Source organism: Neodiprion virginianus, chromosome 6 (assembly GCF_021901495.1).
Source record: "Neodiprion virginianus isolate iyNeoVirg1 chromosome 6, iyNeoVirg1.1, whole genome shotgun sequence".
Taxonomy (NCBI): Eukaryota; Metazoa; Arthropoda; class Insecta; order Hymenoptera; family Diprionidae; genus Neodiprion; species Neodiprion virginianus.
This window is the reverse complement of record NC_060882.1, coordinates 2423326-2438776: the sequence shown is the minus strand read 5'-3', so window position 1 is coordinate 2438776 and position 15451 is coordinate 2423326.

The window sequence follows — 15451 nt, the reverse complement described above, 5'->3', positions numbered from 1 at the left end:
TATACATGCGCACAGTATACGCGTAGGTACCTGTGCACGAAACGTATTCGTTAATCGTTTTACTAACTTGCTAAGGATTTTTCTCATTTTTTTTTCTTTGTCATTCGATGCAGTTATATATCGTACGTCGCGCGTGTTCGGTTTTATTGTTAGTCGAGGCGTGCACTTTTTCATTATATTTATTCCACTCAACGAACATTCCTTCTTCTTTTTATTATTCTAATTTCGTTTATTCTTTCTTTTAACTTCGTTGCATATGCGATTCTTTGGATTGTGTATCGCGCAGATTGAAAAAACAACATGTTTTTCTCTGGTTTCATTATTGATCGCAAATGAGGAAATTGATCGACGGATTCTTGTAGCGTACGGATGTTTCATTCTTCGAATTATTAATTGGGATTTAAAATATCGGTGATACGAAAATTTCTGCACGTATTAATCTATCCGGAATCTGAGACGATGATTATGAGATTCGATCCCAGTCAAAATTAGTGCCATCTATACTTACGAACATCCAAAGTTGACATTATTGGCGCATGTAACTTAGTATATACTCTTTGATAACTTTGCAGCGTACGTTTATTCGCAACTCAATCGATCGTTCGAAACATTGACTGTATTACAGGTATACATATCGTAGTTGTTGGTATCCTTTGGATGCGAATGCTCAATGGAGTACGAAGCGATCGTGAATTAATCGCGATACGAGTGATGTGCAAATCGTGTTGCGAAGTGTTCTATTCACCTGTTTTCAAAGTCTCGAATATACGAATCACTGCAGCTTACATATAATGCTTGTCGGAGGAGACGAGAGGCCACTTTGTCCTCAATGAAACCACGTGATCGGTACAAAAATCGAGCATTTCATACGTGGACGTAGTAAATTCCGACATGACGTTACAGCGTTTCGAGTGCGATGAGCACGCATTCGCACCCGTCGAGTGTCTGCTGCATGAAACTGATTGGCGTGATTACTTTCGCAAATTGATATCCGCAATCGCGTCGCAACAATCGATCGTCACGACTGTAACACGAAGGCTATCGCGCTTATTGTAAGCTCATAAACGCCCGACGTTTCGAAACCCAACACTGAGAAAAATTTCACTTGTTACGGTAACTAGAAAAATTGTGTAAAACATAGGTATCGTTAGAAAAACTGTTCGAATATTGTTGGAATTACGAGAAACGAGGTACGCCTAACCATTTTTTGGTAATTGCGACGCAAAATCAGTTTCTGAGGTTTACTCTACTTTTTTAGTTAAACAAGGCTTTAACGTCAATTTATCGTTGCACGAGCGTTAAATTTTCGCAACAGTTGAAAGTTTCTCTCGGGGCAACACCGTTCGTCGCAAAAATGTTCGAGTCTGGAAATTAGCGCGAACAACGATGTACAACGAGGAACAATGAAAATGCATACCAACGACACTGACGCGTCGGACGAGCCGAGGTCCTTAAATCACGAGAAGAAGCGAATCTCTCCTTATTCCTAGCCGGGTAAAAGAAAAAGGTTCGAGGTCGATCCGGTGTCCGCAGGTTGAGGAGCGTGGTGCATCCTTTCCCACCTTTCACGCGGCACCAGCTTAACGTCCGATCGCTGCAACAAGGTGTCGGTGAGTGGATGTTGTACAGACAATACGGAGTTCTCTCCCCCAGGCGAGAATGCCCGCAACCTTAAGAATATCAAATTCAGTCCGTGCCTGCGTGTCTCTCTGCCGCACGCTGCACTTGCCGCATCGTGAACGCGGTTTACGCGCATTCCTCCGCGTATTTATAGTACAAGTATAATAGTGGTATAGACGGTGGGCGTACGAATATCTATTTATATGTATACCCGATAGACAGATCTTGTACGGATCTATATCTATCTACCTGGTAAAATATCAGCCTGCCTAGTTGAGAAACAACGGTCGGTTCCATCTTCCCGCGGATTGTTTTACAATGAATTTTGGATACTCGCCGCAACGCTTGGGTTACCGGAACTTCACCTTGTACCGCAACCATCCGCGATGCGTGTTAGATTTAATCGATCAATCGACCTTTCTCGAAACCGACCTCGCATAATCGGTTACAAAATGGAAGACGGTGCCGAAAGAAAAAAGAAAACAAAAAATATGTACATACATATATATATATATATACAGACCTAAATAAAAAAGGAACGGAAAGAAAAATGGATGAAAATTGGGTGTAACTCTTTATCGCGTGTGCAGAGTAGGAAGGTGGCCTGCGCGAGCAGTGCGCTAATGACAACGTCGGAGGCCAAGAGCGAGGCTAGAATATATTGGTCGGAGGAAGTCCCGAGGAGGAAGTTGAGCCGAGGTGGGGAGGCGGCCGGTCTCATTGGTCGAAATGATCCGGCTCCGAAGCACGCCCACGACGCGAGTGCCTATAAAGATATAATATCCACGTTACGACGTACCTACAACGACCGATGCGCGTTCACGTGTGCAGGCAGCACGCGTGTGTGAGAATCGCAGGTGTGTTTCAGCCTGCACAAACACACCTCCCTCTCTCTCTCTCTCTCTCTCTGCATATGCACGCGCGCACACGCACACGCGCACGCAACAACCCATTCCTCGCGGGTTACACTCTAGCCGTCTCTGCCCGTGCAGTTTTCTTCCCTCCGTGCGGCGCGTCGTCTCTGATCGTACGCGAGGTTCTCCAACTATACGTGACGAATACCTACATACGCAGGCACGTACACGCGACGCAATGCGTTTGCATTTGCAGCTTATCGTGTACGTGTGGGTGAAGGAGAGAAGTCGGTGTGATTCTTGTAGCTACGCGGTCGAAGCGATATTCGCACACGCGAGCCACGCGCGCGTTTTACCGACCGGTATAATAAGGCGCGTGCACACAACCGATGACCGCCAATAGCCAGGTATTAGGCACGACCCATTACGATACACACATATATATATATATGTATATGTATGTATGTATACACGATGTAGACCGATTGCACACGCTGTACAAGTCACCGATGCGTAATCCCCACTTTTTCTTTTTCTTTTTTCTTTCCGGGCGCCGGGATGATAAAATATTAACGATAACAATTTATTTGCGGTGTAACGCTGGTATATTACAATATACATAGGATTCGCGATGTATGACCGACCGTGCCGTTCATACATTTGCCTCTTTTGTTGCCTCCTTTCGCGCTCCTGCAGCAGCATTCGCTCTGTTCGATATATCTTTAATATATTCTTTGTCCCCCTCTTTTCTCGCGGGGATTTTTTCCCCCCTCATTGCTCGTTATCTTCTTGTACTCATCCCATTATATATACGTCTATCGCAAAGCTAACTCCGATAAGCACGCGTGTAATCAGCCATTTTTGTATTATACTTGTACGTTGGGTGATGTTGGTATATACTTGGATAAAACGGATTTAAAAAAATCTAAAACATTTCCGAAACGCACGAATTGAAAAATCTGAAAAAATTCACAGAGAATACCTTCGGGTAGTACTAGGTATATACCGTACAAGCAATTATGGAACAGATCCGAGAGGATAGGAAAAATGTAGCCGAGCTGGCCGAGACCGCCCCATGTATGTACTTTCGCATGCGACTTGTATATTAATACGTAGGTATAATAATACCGTGGATGCCGTGCTGCGCATGGCTTTCAGGAAGAATACAGGGTAGGCAACATTGCAAGTTTGTGCAAGTTGCTTTGCTCACCGAGTCCCGCATCAGCCGCAATTCCGACGTATTCATCCTATTTTCATTGTCATTTACTTTGTTCACGGTCGACTCGGTCTTATGTTATACAAAGGTTAAGCGCGTTCTTCACGTCTTATCGCAACCTTCAACCTCTAGTGATAAAATCAAGGATAAAATTGTATCGTTGCGAGGATCGAAAGTTTATTATCCATTTTCAATGTACCGCGCAGGCAGCGTTTTAAATGTAATTTGCGCCCGATTGAAATATATACGTTGCAGTGTAACGAACGATACGAATAATACCGACGGTATATAACGCTGCTCCATGCGTCACGAGTTATTTCGATCTTATAAATCAATCCTTATTTGATGTGTATATATATATATGCATACATGTATACGTGATATTTCTACACGCTCGCATATATCAGGCGTATAATACCCCTATTCGCTAATTCATACAGCACAATGTCACGCGTCTGTATCAATACCGTGTAGGACGCACACATGCGTAGGTACGCACACATGTGTGCTCACGGATACACGGATAATCATAATTATCGCATGTATATTAACCGCATCGATATAATAATGCACGTAGAACAGGACAGTTTCACACAGGTGTATAATCATCACGTACGTTACACGTTGTGCATACGTGTACGATGTACGGATCGCCGAGGCGAGCGAGTATCGCGCCGGTTTAAAAAAGGTATTAAATCGCGACGCGCGAAAACCTCGCGGATGTCGCGGAACTTGTCGCATGCAGGATTTGAGTATGTTCGTATGCGCGTGTACGCGGCACAGGCAGCTATGCCGATACGTACAATGCGTGCCGATATTTCGGCCTGACACCGTCTAGCACTTTTGACGTCAAAAATACAAGCGACAACGCTCCGGCTCGCCTTTCACCTTTCAATTTTCATCACTTAGGAGAACTATTCGTCGAAAACTCTATCTCGCACGATATTGTGTATTATATCACGTAATGTATTCAATTATATCGGAATACATCGTGTGCGTGTGAGAGAGAGAGAGAGAGAGAGAGAGAGAGAGAAAAGGGTGTGTAGGAGAAAAATGTCAAGTCAGACACGTACGAATGAATTGACATCGTTTTAATTCATCGATTCCGGAACTGCTCGTCGAAATTTTTCAATACCAATTTAGGTCTGTGACGGATGTTTGTACGGCGGGCACTACGAGGAAATTGAATTTAATTACGCGAGAGAAAAAGGATGTATGTATGTTGAAAATTTCGCTAATGTTGAAACAATTCGTCGTCGTAATTCCGTAATATTCCGACGGCTGCGTCACGAGCTGCGTAAAAGATAATCGAACGATCGCCGATTGGCAATTAATGTCATTTTATAGGTACAACCTATTCGTCTATATGCGTACGCATACACGAGAGAATTACCAACTGCACAAAGTACTTGCCTACATTTTGCGTTATTCATAACCGTATAATACGGAGGAGAATTTTATTATAAGTTCAGTTGGTGGTTCGTGTACAGGGATTGTTTTCGCAGCGACGTAAGTAAAATTGTTAAAACAAAGACGGGGAAACATTCGATTAATTGAAATTAACAAATAATAATAACAAAGGAAAAACAATTATTGTTAAATTTTTTCTTTTGGCTACAGATCTCTGCGTTTTCTGTCTGTAATTATATACCTAACTGGGATTATGCAAAGGTTTACATAATCCACTTGTTCTTCCTAATAAATAACGCGGCACTGTGAAATTAATCACGCACAATTATAAAGCGATATTAATTATCGTATATTGTATAACTACACGTAAACAAAAGGTTCCGCGTTTTTCCGTATAGACAGGTGTGCAACCTATTTACGTACCCCGTTATAATTATACCCGAATTAACCGTCGATTCAGCAACGAAATGAAAATATTTCATTTAAAGAAAAAAAAAATAAACAAAATGATCCTTAGTTATTGCTTAAACAACGAAAAATTCATTGAAATCTGCGCCATATTGCAAACCTGGATGAATCTTCCGCCGTGATACTCGATGTTGAAAATTAGTTCGATCGTATGCCGCGTGCGAAATGAACACAAAAATACATTTATTTATATCTGACGGCGTTTACGACTGTGTGATCAATCGATCGGTTAGAACAATAATTATAAAATTAGTAGCAGCCTCTGACGTTGGAAAGAGACGAAGAGAAAAGTAAATCGAGACGCATTGTATAAGAGATAATCTGCCCTGATTAACGAAACTAGTTATACAGATACACGGTAATCGATAGCTATTAAATCTACACGCGTTTGTATTAAACATCGTATCGGTATACGATGTTGCGTACATGTAACGTACTAATCAGAGACCGCTTTCCCGCACGCGGAAGAAGATGGCATGGCCTTTGTAAGCATGGATGAAAAACGGGCACAAGTATTGTACCTGACGATAAGGCAAGAACGGAAGGAAGTGAGCAGGCGACGTTTCTTCCAGGCATCGAGTAAATCGGTACAGCAGCCTATTCCTGTAGGAGCCCTGACTCTCTTCGACTCCTTCATCCTTCGTCCTTCGTCCTTCGTCCTTGATCCGTCGAGTAATAAAGGTACGTGAAACGTGAGCGCATGTTTGTTTTTCCATAGAGCCGCAGGCGACTGGGAAGAGAAATATCCCTTCTGCTTCCTCGTCTTCTTCTTATTCCTCACCTTCTTATTCTTTCTCGTTACTTCCGGTTTGCGCAGGGCGCGTTTTGTGACCACACATGTATATATGTATATGTATATACATACGTACAGTCCGTAGGGTGGGCGCACATGCATATCGTGTGCATTTATGACGAAGCCGGATCGCGCCGAGCTGATACGCACACCCTATCTGCATAATATCTTGTAATCTCGCTGTACGCTCGGTTAGCTTTGTATATCCTTATATACACGCGGTGCATTTTATCGCTGAGCACTTGTAATTGCTACTCCTATGTATATACGTACGTCTGTAGGAACCGCATCGTCGTACATCACACGTGTAGAATCTTGGAAATTCCCTCGAGTTTTTCTTATACTTGATGTATAAACATATATATATATACATATATATACATATACATATATATATACAAGTGTTGAATCTCGTGGCAATTTTACAGATTAATTTGCAACTGCAACGATTACGTTTAGGTATTTAAATTTGTACGAAGAATAAGATGTACGATATACGCGACACCGTACTATTTCAATTAATTTATACATTTATTATCGCGTAATTACACCGTATACGTCGTGTTGATTCTTTCTCTTGCATTTCTTTTCTTTGGAATTCATCTTCATTTCTTGCGATGCCTACATAATACTCGGATAAGTAGCAGTTGGTTAAACAAGTCGAGACATTCCGTACCGAAGTCAAATATTTAAATCTGCAAGAAGGCTTGTACGTGTCTGTTTTACATTTATTATACATTTATTATACGTATATATATATATATACATACGTACACGTAACGCGTATACCTGCAAGTATAATAATGTTTTCGTAATATAGGATGTAGAAAAATGATCGCGTAAGATGTATTTCACGTTTGTATAAGTTATATATTTAAAAGTATTCATATCGAGAATCAACCATCGACCGCAGCAGCAACGCCTCGTCCCAGCATCTATCACGTTTTTCTTTCGGCACTTTTATTCTCCCCTTATTTTCACGTTCGATTTTAAGAACGCGTTATATTGACATCCTACCGTGGTACGCATCGTCATCATCACCGTCATCATCATCATCATCGTCATGATGCGGCCGTGCAGTACAATGCAAAACCGCAACTCGTTCCCGCAACTTACGCATGTAGGTCAAATAAAGGTTCGCCCTCCTTTTATATCATCTTATAATATATCCTGGCGCGTATCGCGTCTTCCGCAAGACTGTAATTAGGCGCCAGGCTATTAAATTTCTGGGAAAATATGATTCCTCCTTCCTTTGCGTGAACTTTGAGAAATCAGTCGTTCCAGAGTTTATAGCTTAGCAAGTCACGTGGCAGCCGCTTGATCGTTCAGCTATCTGTTCGAATAACTCGGGAACGAATCGTTCCTCGATGTTCTCTTTACTTTTATACTTTTGTTTCGACCGATTGCGAGCAACGTCGGGAATCCGTCTTGTGGATATTTCCGTATTTTCGGATATCCTAGTTTCTGGTTATCTTCGACACTTTTCAACGACGTACCCAAGTATCGTGATACCGACGTTCCCGCTTCTTTGCGTTCACCGGCGACCGGACGAGTTCCACGTTTTAAACTTCAGACGTAACGTACGCGATGAAAGTGTCTTTACGAGAGTAATTTCTTCTTCCCCCTTTCTTTTCATCCTCCCTTTGTTCGCTATTTTTATTTATTTATTTTTTTTTTACTTATTTATTTCTTCATCACGCGTCGCTGAGAGTCCGGGTAATTTCAGGGTCTTGGCGCTTCCGATGTAACAACGAAACAATTGCCCTCCTCCTTTCAACGGTATACCTGGTACGCCTATGTACACTTATACGGTGGATTTGAAAATAAGAAGATGACGCAAAGAAAATTCACTCTTCCAAAATCGACGATCTTCCTTGAGACCTTGACGGGATAATCCGCACGACGCGACCGCAATTAGCTGCTTGAAAAACGAATCGCCAGTGACGGCACGCCGAAAAACATGCGGACGAGTGTGTAACGCTGGTCGTTGGACGCGTCGTATGGGCATATAAAAAGAAGCTCCTTGGTGAAAGAAGACTCGGGTGGCCAAAGGGGTTGGGGATTTGGGCGGTATAGGAGGCAGAGGCTCGTTACCAGTGTTTTATAATTTCTATAAGAGAACACACAGTCATAATGGCAGGGTAGGTGGGCATATTATTGATATCTTTAAGATCGTTGCGCTGCAGCCTACGCAAAGCCAACCACCTGTGCGCATACCTAATTCCATATAATAAAGTCTCATGCATATGAATTTAGTCAGGCCTAGCCGAGCTAGCCTGCCACCACTTATCATAGAATCTATATCGGACTACATACAACCCTTTGGATACGCATAATAAATGCTCCCGCCGTCTGCATGCGTGCCGGGATACTCGCCACGCTACGTCCTTACGTATCTACGTACCTACGCCACCTATATTCCGGTACCTATCGCCTCTGCCTACCCGCCGACGGAAAAGCCAACCCCGTCTCTCCCTCTCTCTCTCTCTCTCTCTCTCTCTCGCTGGCGCCGATGCGGGGTTGGCTAATATCCGTGGCGACTTCTTATTGCCTTAATAATGCCCGGACAACACCGGACAGATGCGGTCAACCGCTCTTCTACACGCTTTCTTCTCCGGTTGTCCGCCCATGTCACTTCCTCCCTCTTTCTCTCTCTCTCTATCTCACAGTGTTGAAAATTTCTCGCTCTTCTCTTCCACCTTTCTCTCTTGGGTTCTACGCGCACCAGCTCGACGTAACGATAACAAGGAGAATGGGAATGAAATTTGGGAAGGGGGATTGAACTTGTAACCTGCGTGTAAGTTGTGGATGTGCTGACAATTTTGATATTTGCTTCCGTAGGTACGTATAGATTTATGTCGGTCCTAGGAGAAATCAAGGCTTTTGTAACATCTTAGTCTGCAGGATTTATTTTCAAAAAATTCATCGAGTTGGTCGCGTAGATTATTGTTATTAATGGAATTGGGTATTTGGCAAAAAAAAAAAAAAATTGAAAATTTCTTTTGCTTGTATAAGATCTCAGGATCTAGTAAACCGATTTTGAAATGCTTTTTTTCAACCGATACGCCGTATATGTAGAAAAACTGGACATTAAGAAATACGTAGATAAAAAAATTGACGAATTTTCTTGTCAATGTAACCTTGAACATGTTAAAAATTCTTCAAATTCTAGAACAGATCAAACGGCTCGAAATCAAGACATTACCGTCAATTTTGAATCCCCAAAAATTTTTTCAACCTCCCGAATCCCTGCCCATTTGAGATTCTCGATCACTTCCGAGTACACCTATCTGTTAAATCGTATATATATATATATATATATAGTATATAACAAAAAAACGTCAGCTCGGCCGTTCGATCGATTGAAATTGAAGCCTGGAAGGAAAACTTGACGGTCAACATTTGACATAGGTAGAGGTACGAACGATGCTACACCGAATTGCCGCTAATGGAAATTACAGCGCATTACGTATGTTCACACACGCACGCAGACATTCGAGAACGAAGAAGCTCGTCTCTCTCTCCCTCGCTGCGCGGGTAAAAGGCAGGAACACCTGTGCCAACTGGGGCGCGTCCGAGCAGACGGACGGAGAAAACGGAGGTACGAACGGGTGGACAAAACAGGTGGGCCATCGCCGGCGATGCCGGGATTCCTGCGTCGGTCCCGGATCGGTTTGACTTAATTCACGACGCGAGCTCCTCCCGTCCCTAACTGCTCCCTAACCCGTCGTCCGCACACGCGCGCAAACGCGAACGCGAACCTGCAACCCCGTCTATGTGTTACACCCGAGTTTCTTTCACCTGTGTCGCTCTTTCATCGACGTGATCACGGTAGGGCTTGCAACGGTTGTACGTTAGTTAAATCCGAAGAGGCGGTTTCTTTACCCGCAAAATGTCTACCGTTTAGCGGTCTAACCGCGTAACGTGTAACGCACGTACGCTTATTGCAGGTACCTACGTATGTAACGAGATTCTTGTACGTCGCGATCACAATGGGGATGGGATGTACTCGCTGGTCCAACGAAGGCATTCGCGTGCGTGTTCGTCACGTCAAATGGCACTTTGCTGCGGTACACGCACGATGCTTTACCGCTAGACGTAGTAAATAGCAAGGTACGGCTTACGATTGTGATTGTTCGTTCGCCTGCGCGGTATGCGACACGCAAACTTTAACTTTCGATCACCCGCGAAGCCTCACCTTCAAATCCGTATTTGCACGATCGGCTTCCTTTATTTACGCTTATCGTGATTTATTATCGGAAGAGGAAATAAAAGATGGCTCGCGAGTGGAAAAGGGTGGGGGGAATTAATTATCGATAAGGTTACGCGTTCTCGGATGTAGGTATAGTGTAACGCGAATAAACGCGATACCTACGTGCAAAAATTCATACGTTGCGTAACTCGTACGAGTGTTTCTCAGCCCGTTGGCCGGTGCCGCGTGACGTCAGTTTTAGGCGCGAACTTTGAAACCTTGCGCTCACGTTACGCATGTTTTTTTCTCCTAATGCTGTCTCTCGAGTATAATATCCCTTTTTTCCACACAAATTCGGGACCTTGATACATCGCACGCCACGTGGCACGGTTGACAGTTGATTTCAAGTGTCTCGATAATACAGTGTTATTGATAAATATAAACGACGGATCGGAGAAAATACAACGGACGTGGGTTGTAGGGTTGAGGAGGTTCATCGACGCGTCGCAAAGGCGAAAGAGAGCCGAGATGAGATAGTCTCTGCGTACGCTACGCACAGGGTGGTGAATGTGCTACGTCATTGCCGTATCTTCCTCCCCTTGTTAGCACTGAATTATTCACTCGTTACGTCCGTTTGGTGCGAGGAAGGCTGTCTACCAAACCTTATACAGGGCGGAGCGACGGAGCCGCGCTGACCATCCGACACCCTTCGGCGACGTGTCGCTGCGTACACGTCGACCTGCCCGTACTGGGTCCGAACCTCCAACCACAGGTACGAAGTACGTACGTGTGTGTAAATTTATTTGCCGCTGCGGCTGATCGCACAATACCGACGAATCGCCTGTATTGTATGCACGATCCTTCCCCCAGCGTCTGCGTTCTCTTTTTCTATTTCATTTTTTTTCTCTCTCCTTTTGGGAAACGTGATTTTCAAAATTTTCCGGGTGCGAAGATCGTTAGATCCGGATGATCGGCGCGATTGTTTTCTTTCATTTATCACAAGTAGCCGATACCTGCGTGTAAAGACTGAACGCGCTAATAACTACTACCATTTATTATAGGCAGGTATATATATCAGACATGCCGAAGGATACCTAAGAGTTATTTACATTGAGAAAAAAAATCTTGGTATCCCACCTCGCGTTGTACGAGGAACAAATTTTTTTTACCGCATTCGTCATATTTACAATTAGATAAAATAGGTGCAGACAGACGCTTTTGCATAAGGCTTGTATACCGTACTTGCAGCCATAGTTAAAACCGTTGTAGGTGTTAGAAGCTGACGATTCTGCATTTTTTCGAACGGCGAACCTTCCTACCGATCCGTGTTTCGTAGGTACTCATTTGCCACCACCGTGATCGCGTATCTCGTTCACATTCGGAAAGCGACGCTCAATGGATCGGTTAACGCGTCGATCCGATGCCCGGCGGAACGCGCGCGGACGAATAATCGTTACAGTTATACGCGTCTTAACAATTTCACTCGAATCGCACACCCACGTTCTGCGAAACTCCGATCAATCCTTGCGATGAATATATTTTCCAATTATCGAACATCGTTATAAACGTAAAGTAATCAACCGTTCGGCGTACAGGTATTCCATTGTAAAACGTATACCTGTAACGTTACATATTATACCTGCGTTGCTCCGACGGCCGCAGATCGTGTTTTCCTTACCGCATTTCGTTCCAGTATGCCGATGACCGAGGCTGATGCTCCTGCAGGTTGGTTCACCCTCGCCGAAATTCCACTCACGAGGAAACAATGCGCGAGAGATGAGACAAGGCGGTCCGTCGTATAACCTACCGCACCTACCCACACATTGTATATCTATATCGGTACCGTAGACTTCGCGACGACGAGAAGAAGACCGTTCGTTGGCCCCTCTCCTCGATCGTTAACACCGTGAGTTGATTATTATTTTTTTTTTTTTTTTCTTTTTTTTTAAATGTTTTTTTATTTTTTTCTCTCTCTCTCTCTCCTTCTATCCGCACTCTTTACGTAATTCTTTCAAGGTGCATGAATAACCGCTCGAATGCACGGAACGTGCCCGTTGTTACACCTCGGCGAGATCGCTGTGTGCAGATATAACATACCTCGTACCGCATATGTGTATCCACCTTACGTCTAGAGCTCTGCGTGCGGACGGCGCCGCTGTCTAATGTAATTGAATAATGGAAGTCAGTCAGATTTCCTCCATTGATCGATCCGCACCTTCGCAATGCTTAAAATGCGCCTTTACTGTACGTTGTAGGTGTATCTGCATACCGGCGGAGAGAACACGGTTTCTAAGTCCGATGATAATTTCTCAGGCGAAGAGCGGGAGGCGGTGTTTTTTTTTTTGTTTTCTTCAACGGGATGCAAATCGGTAAGGCGTTTCACTTTTCAGTGTCCGTTGATCGTTTTGATCGTTGGATGGAAACGAATGAGCGATAGTATTTTCAATACTTGACGGATTTCGAGAATTATCATCCGGAATCGCGGGGAAGTGATCGATGAAATTTATCTCAATCTTATGCCTCGTCTCGGGGTAACCGAGCGTCGACAATTCACACGTGGTGTATGCGTCGGTGTGTGCGACGTCCGTCTCTCAGGTGTGTAGGAGGTACTTTATCAAGTTATCCACCTATACCTGCTCGAATCAAAGATCGTAGGCTGCCCGCTACTTCCGCTTCTTCCCATTTCTGCCGCGTCTCGTTCTCGTGTTTCTGCCACGCTCCAGTCGGACGGATCGGTTGTACATCTTTCCGTTCGTTAACCCTGTATGTATCATACGTGCGTGTGTATGGGTATGGTACACATATATATATGCACATACATTTACGTACGCGTACTCTTGAATTGCAAGAAATCTTGCCTCGAGATCAGACAATTTCCATCGTTTAACGTACGTACAGTGCGATTGATTATATAGACGAATTTCCGACGGTTTGTTTGTTTGTTTTTTTTTTTTTTTTCTCTTTTCTCTCTCCTCTCGTATTATATCCTACTTGGATAATTATTTTTCTAGTCGTAAGTTCAGAAAAAACCAGACCAACGCAACGCGGACCGTGTTAGACTTGAACGAGAAACTAACTGGAGTTTGTTCATTCGAAAACGGTGAAGGGAGAGAGGACAAATAAAAAAGTAAAAAAATTAAAAAAAAAAAAAAAAAAAAATAGAAAAAAAAATTTAAAAAAACTAAATAATGATAAAAAGAAGAAGTAAGAATTGATGCACGACCTACCGCATTTTTTCCCCGATCGTACTCTGAATTTTTTCAGATGATTAGCATTTGAAAATAGGATAAAAAGGCGTCGAACCTGCACCCGGGCGTACGTGCCGGTTGTGGTACGTATACGTGTATAGGCGTGGGTTGCGTGTGGTTGAACAGAGGAAAAAGTTGCTATATTCTTAAGATAAACAGGACGGCAGTCGGGTGCAGTGGTGTAAATTGAAGAAACGTTAAATTCTTGTTGGACATTCTTGGCTCGTTCATCCCATGGTCCTCGGGATCACTACCTTGAAGAATTCGTTCAATAGAATACTTCATGGTTAGCTTGACGCCTTAGAAAGACCGTCTTTCAAGCGGCGGGCCTTTTCGACGTTTCACATGCACGCCGTATGCACGGATCCATATGCGTGTAGACCCATGACAATTCCTTGTTGTCGAGTCCTTCGCTTATTATATTCTCCCGGTCTCTCTACCGCACACCCTAAATTCATTCGGATCTAGGCAGTTCCTTGGCCACTTCACGGTAGCCACTCGACTCACTCGAGAACCAACCACTTCCACTTCGGATCTGATTTTTTTCATCTTCCCCCCGTCCCCCTCCACCTCCATGTTTCCTTCCGTTTTTTCACAAACGGTTCTTTCGGGACGCACGAGAGAAGTCAAATTTTCGTTGAATGCAATTTTTTTTTTTTAAACTTAAATCGAATCGCGGACTTCATGACCGTGATTTTTTGTTAACGGATAAAGAGAATTTTTGGCAGGGAAATACATTGTTGTACACGAATTCGTTGCGACTGCGACGTGGGATGTTTACCTGTTTGACCGATGCCTTTGGGTACAACGTGAGAACGGAGGAGGCGGTTTGTGCGTATGACGGGAAGTCAGATAGTCGAGGAATGTGAAAATCGTGTCATGCGAGAATCGAAGATCAATTTACTCTGCTATTAAAGATTTCCACATACGAGAAACAGGATTGAAGAGTTTCTGTGCAGCAATTGCGGGCATAACGGGTACAAGATTTTCACATCACTAAGCCAGTGGCCACGCATCTGAATCTTATTTCGCCATTATTACCTTTCGTGAAATACCTTCGTTCGCAAACGTTAGATCTCGTTATACTTCAAACAATTTAAGGTACACGTTGTTGTTGTTGCCAGATTGTCGCGTAACTCGTCGTTTTCGTATCTGAAAGCTTTAAAAAACTACCACGCGAGATGTACGGAAGCGTGGCGCAAATCAGCGAACGCCCCACGCGCGCGGATCAAAAGTCTGCCTCCTCTTCGGGCAATCCTTGCCGATTACCTAAGAATTATGCCTTCCCTTTTCAAACGTGCAATTACGATTTTCACGCTTAGCAATTACCCAACGCACGCCCATCTGTTTCGCGTTTCGGCGCAAGGTACGAAACGCACAACGCACACAGGCCTGCCTGTCTTTCATCTCTACGATTCGGACTCGTTGTCGATATTTTGACCGTACCTTACGCTCGAACGTGGGTGCATGAAAAAGAGGTCGTTCGAACGGCCAACTTGTACGATTCCGCGTGTATAAAAATATCGCCGCGCAGGGCACACACGATTGTTCGAAAACCTCGCGCTCGCCCGGTTTCCGGTTTCGTATTTAGTGCGCAGACATTTCCTACATACCCGTCCAATTACCCACTCGACCTGTTATTTAGAAATT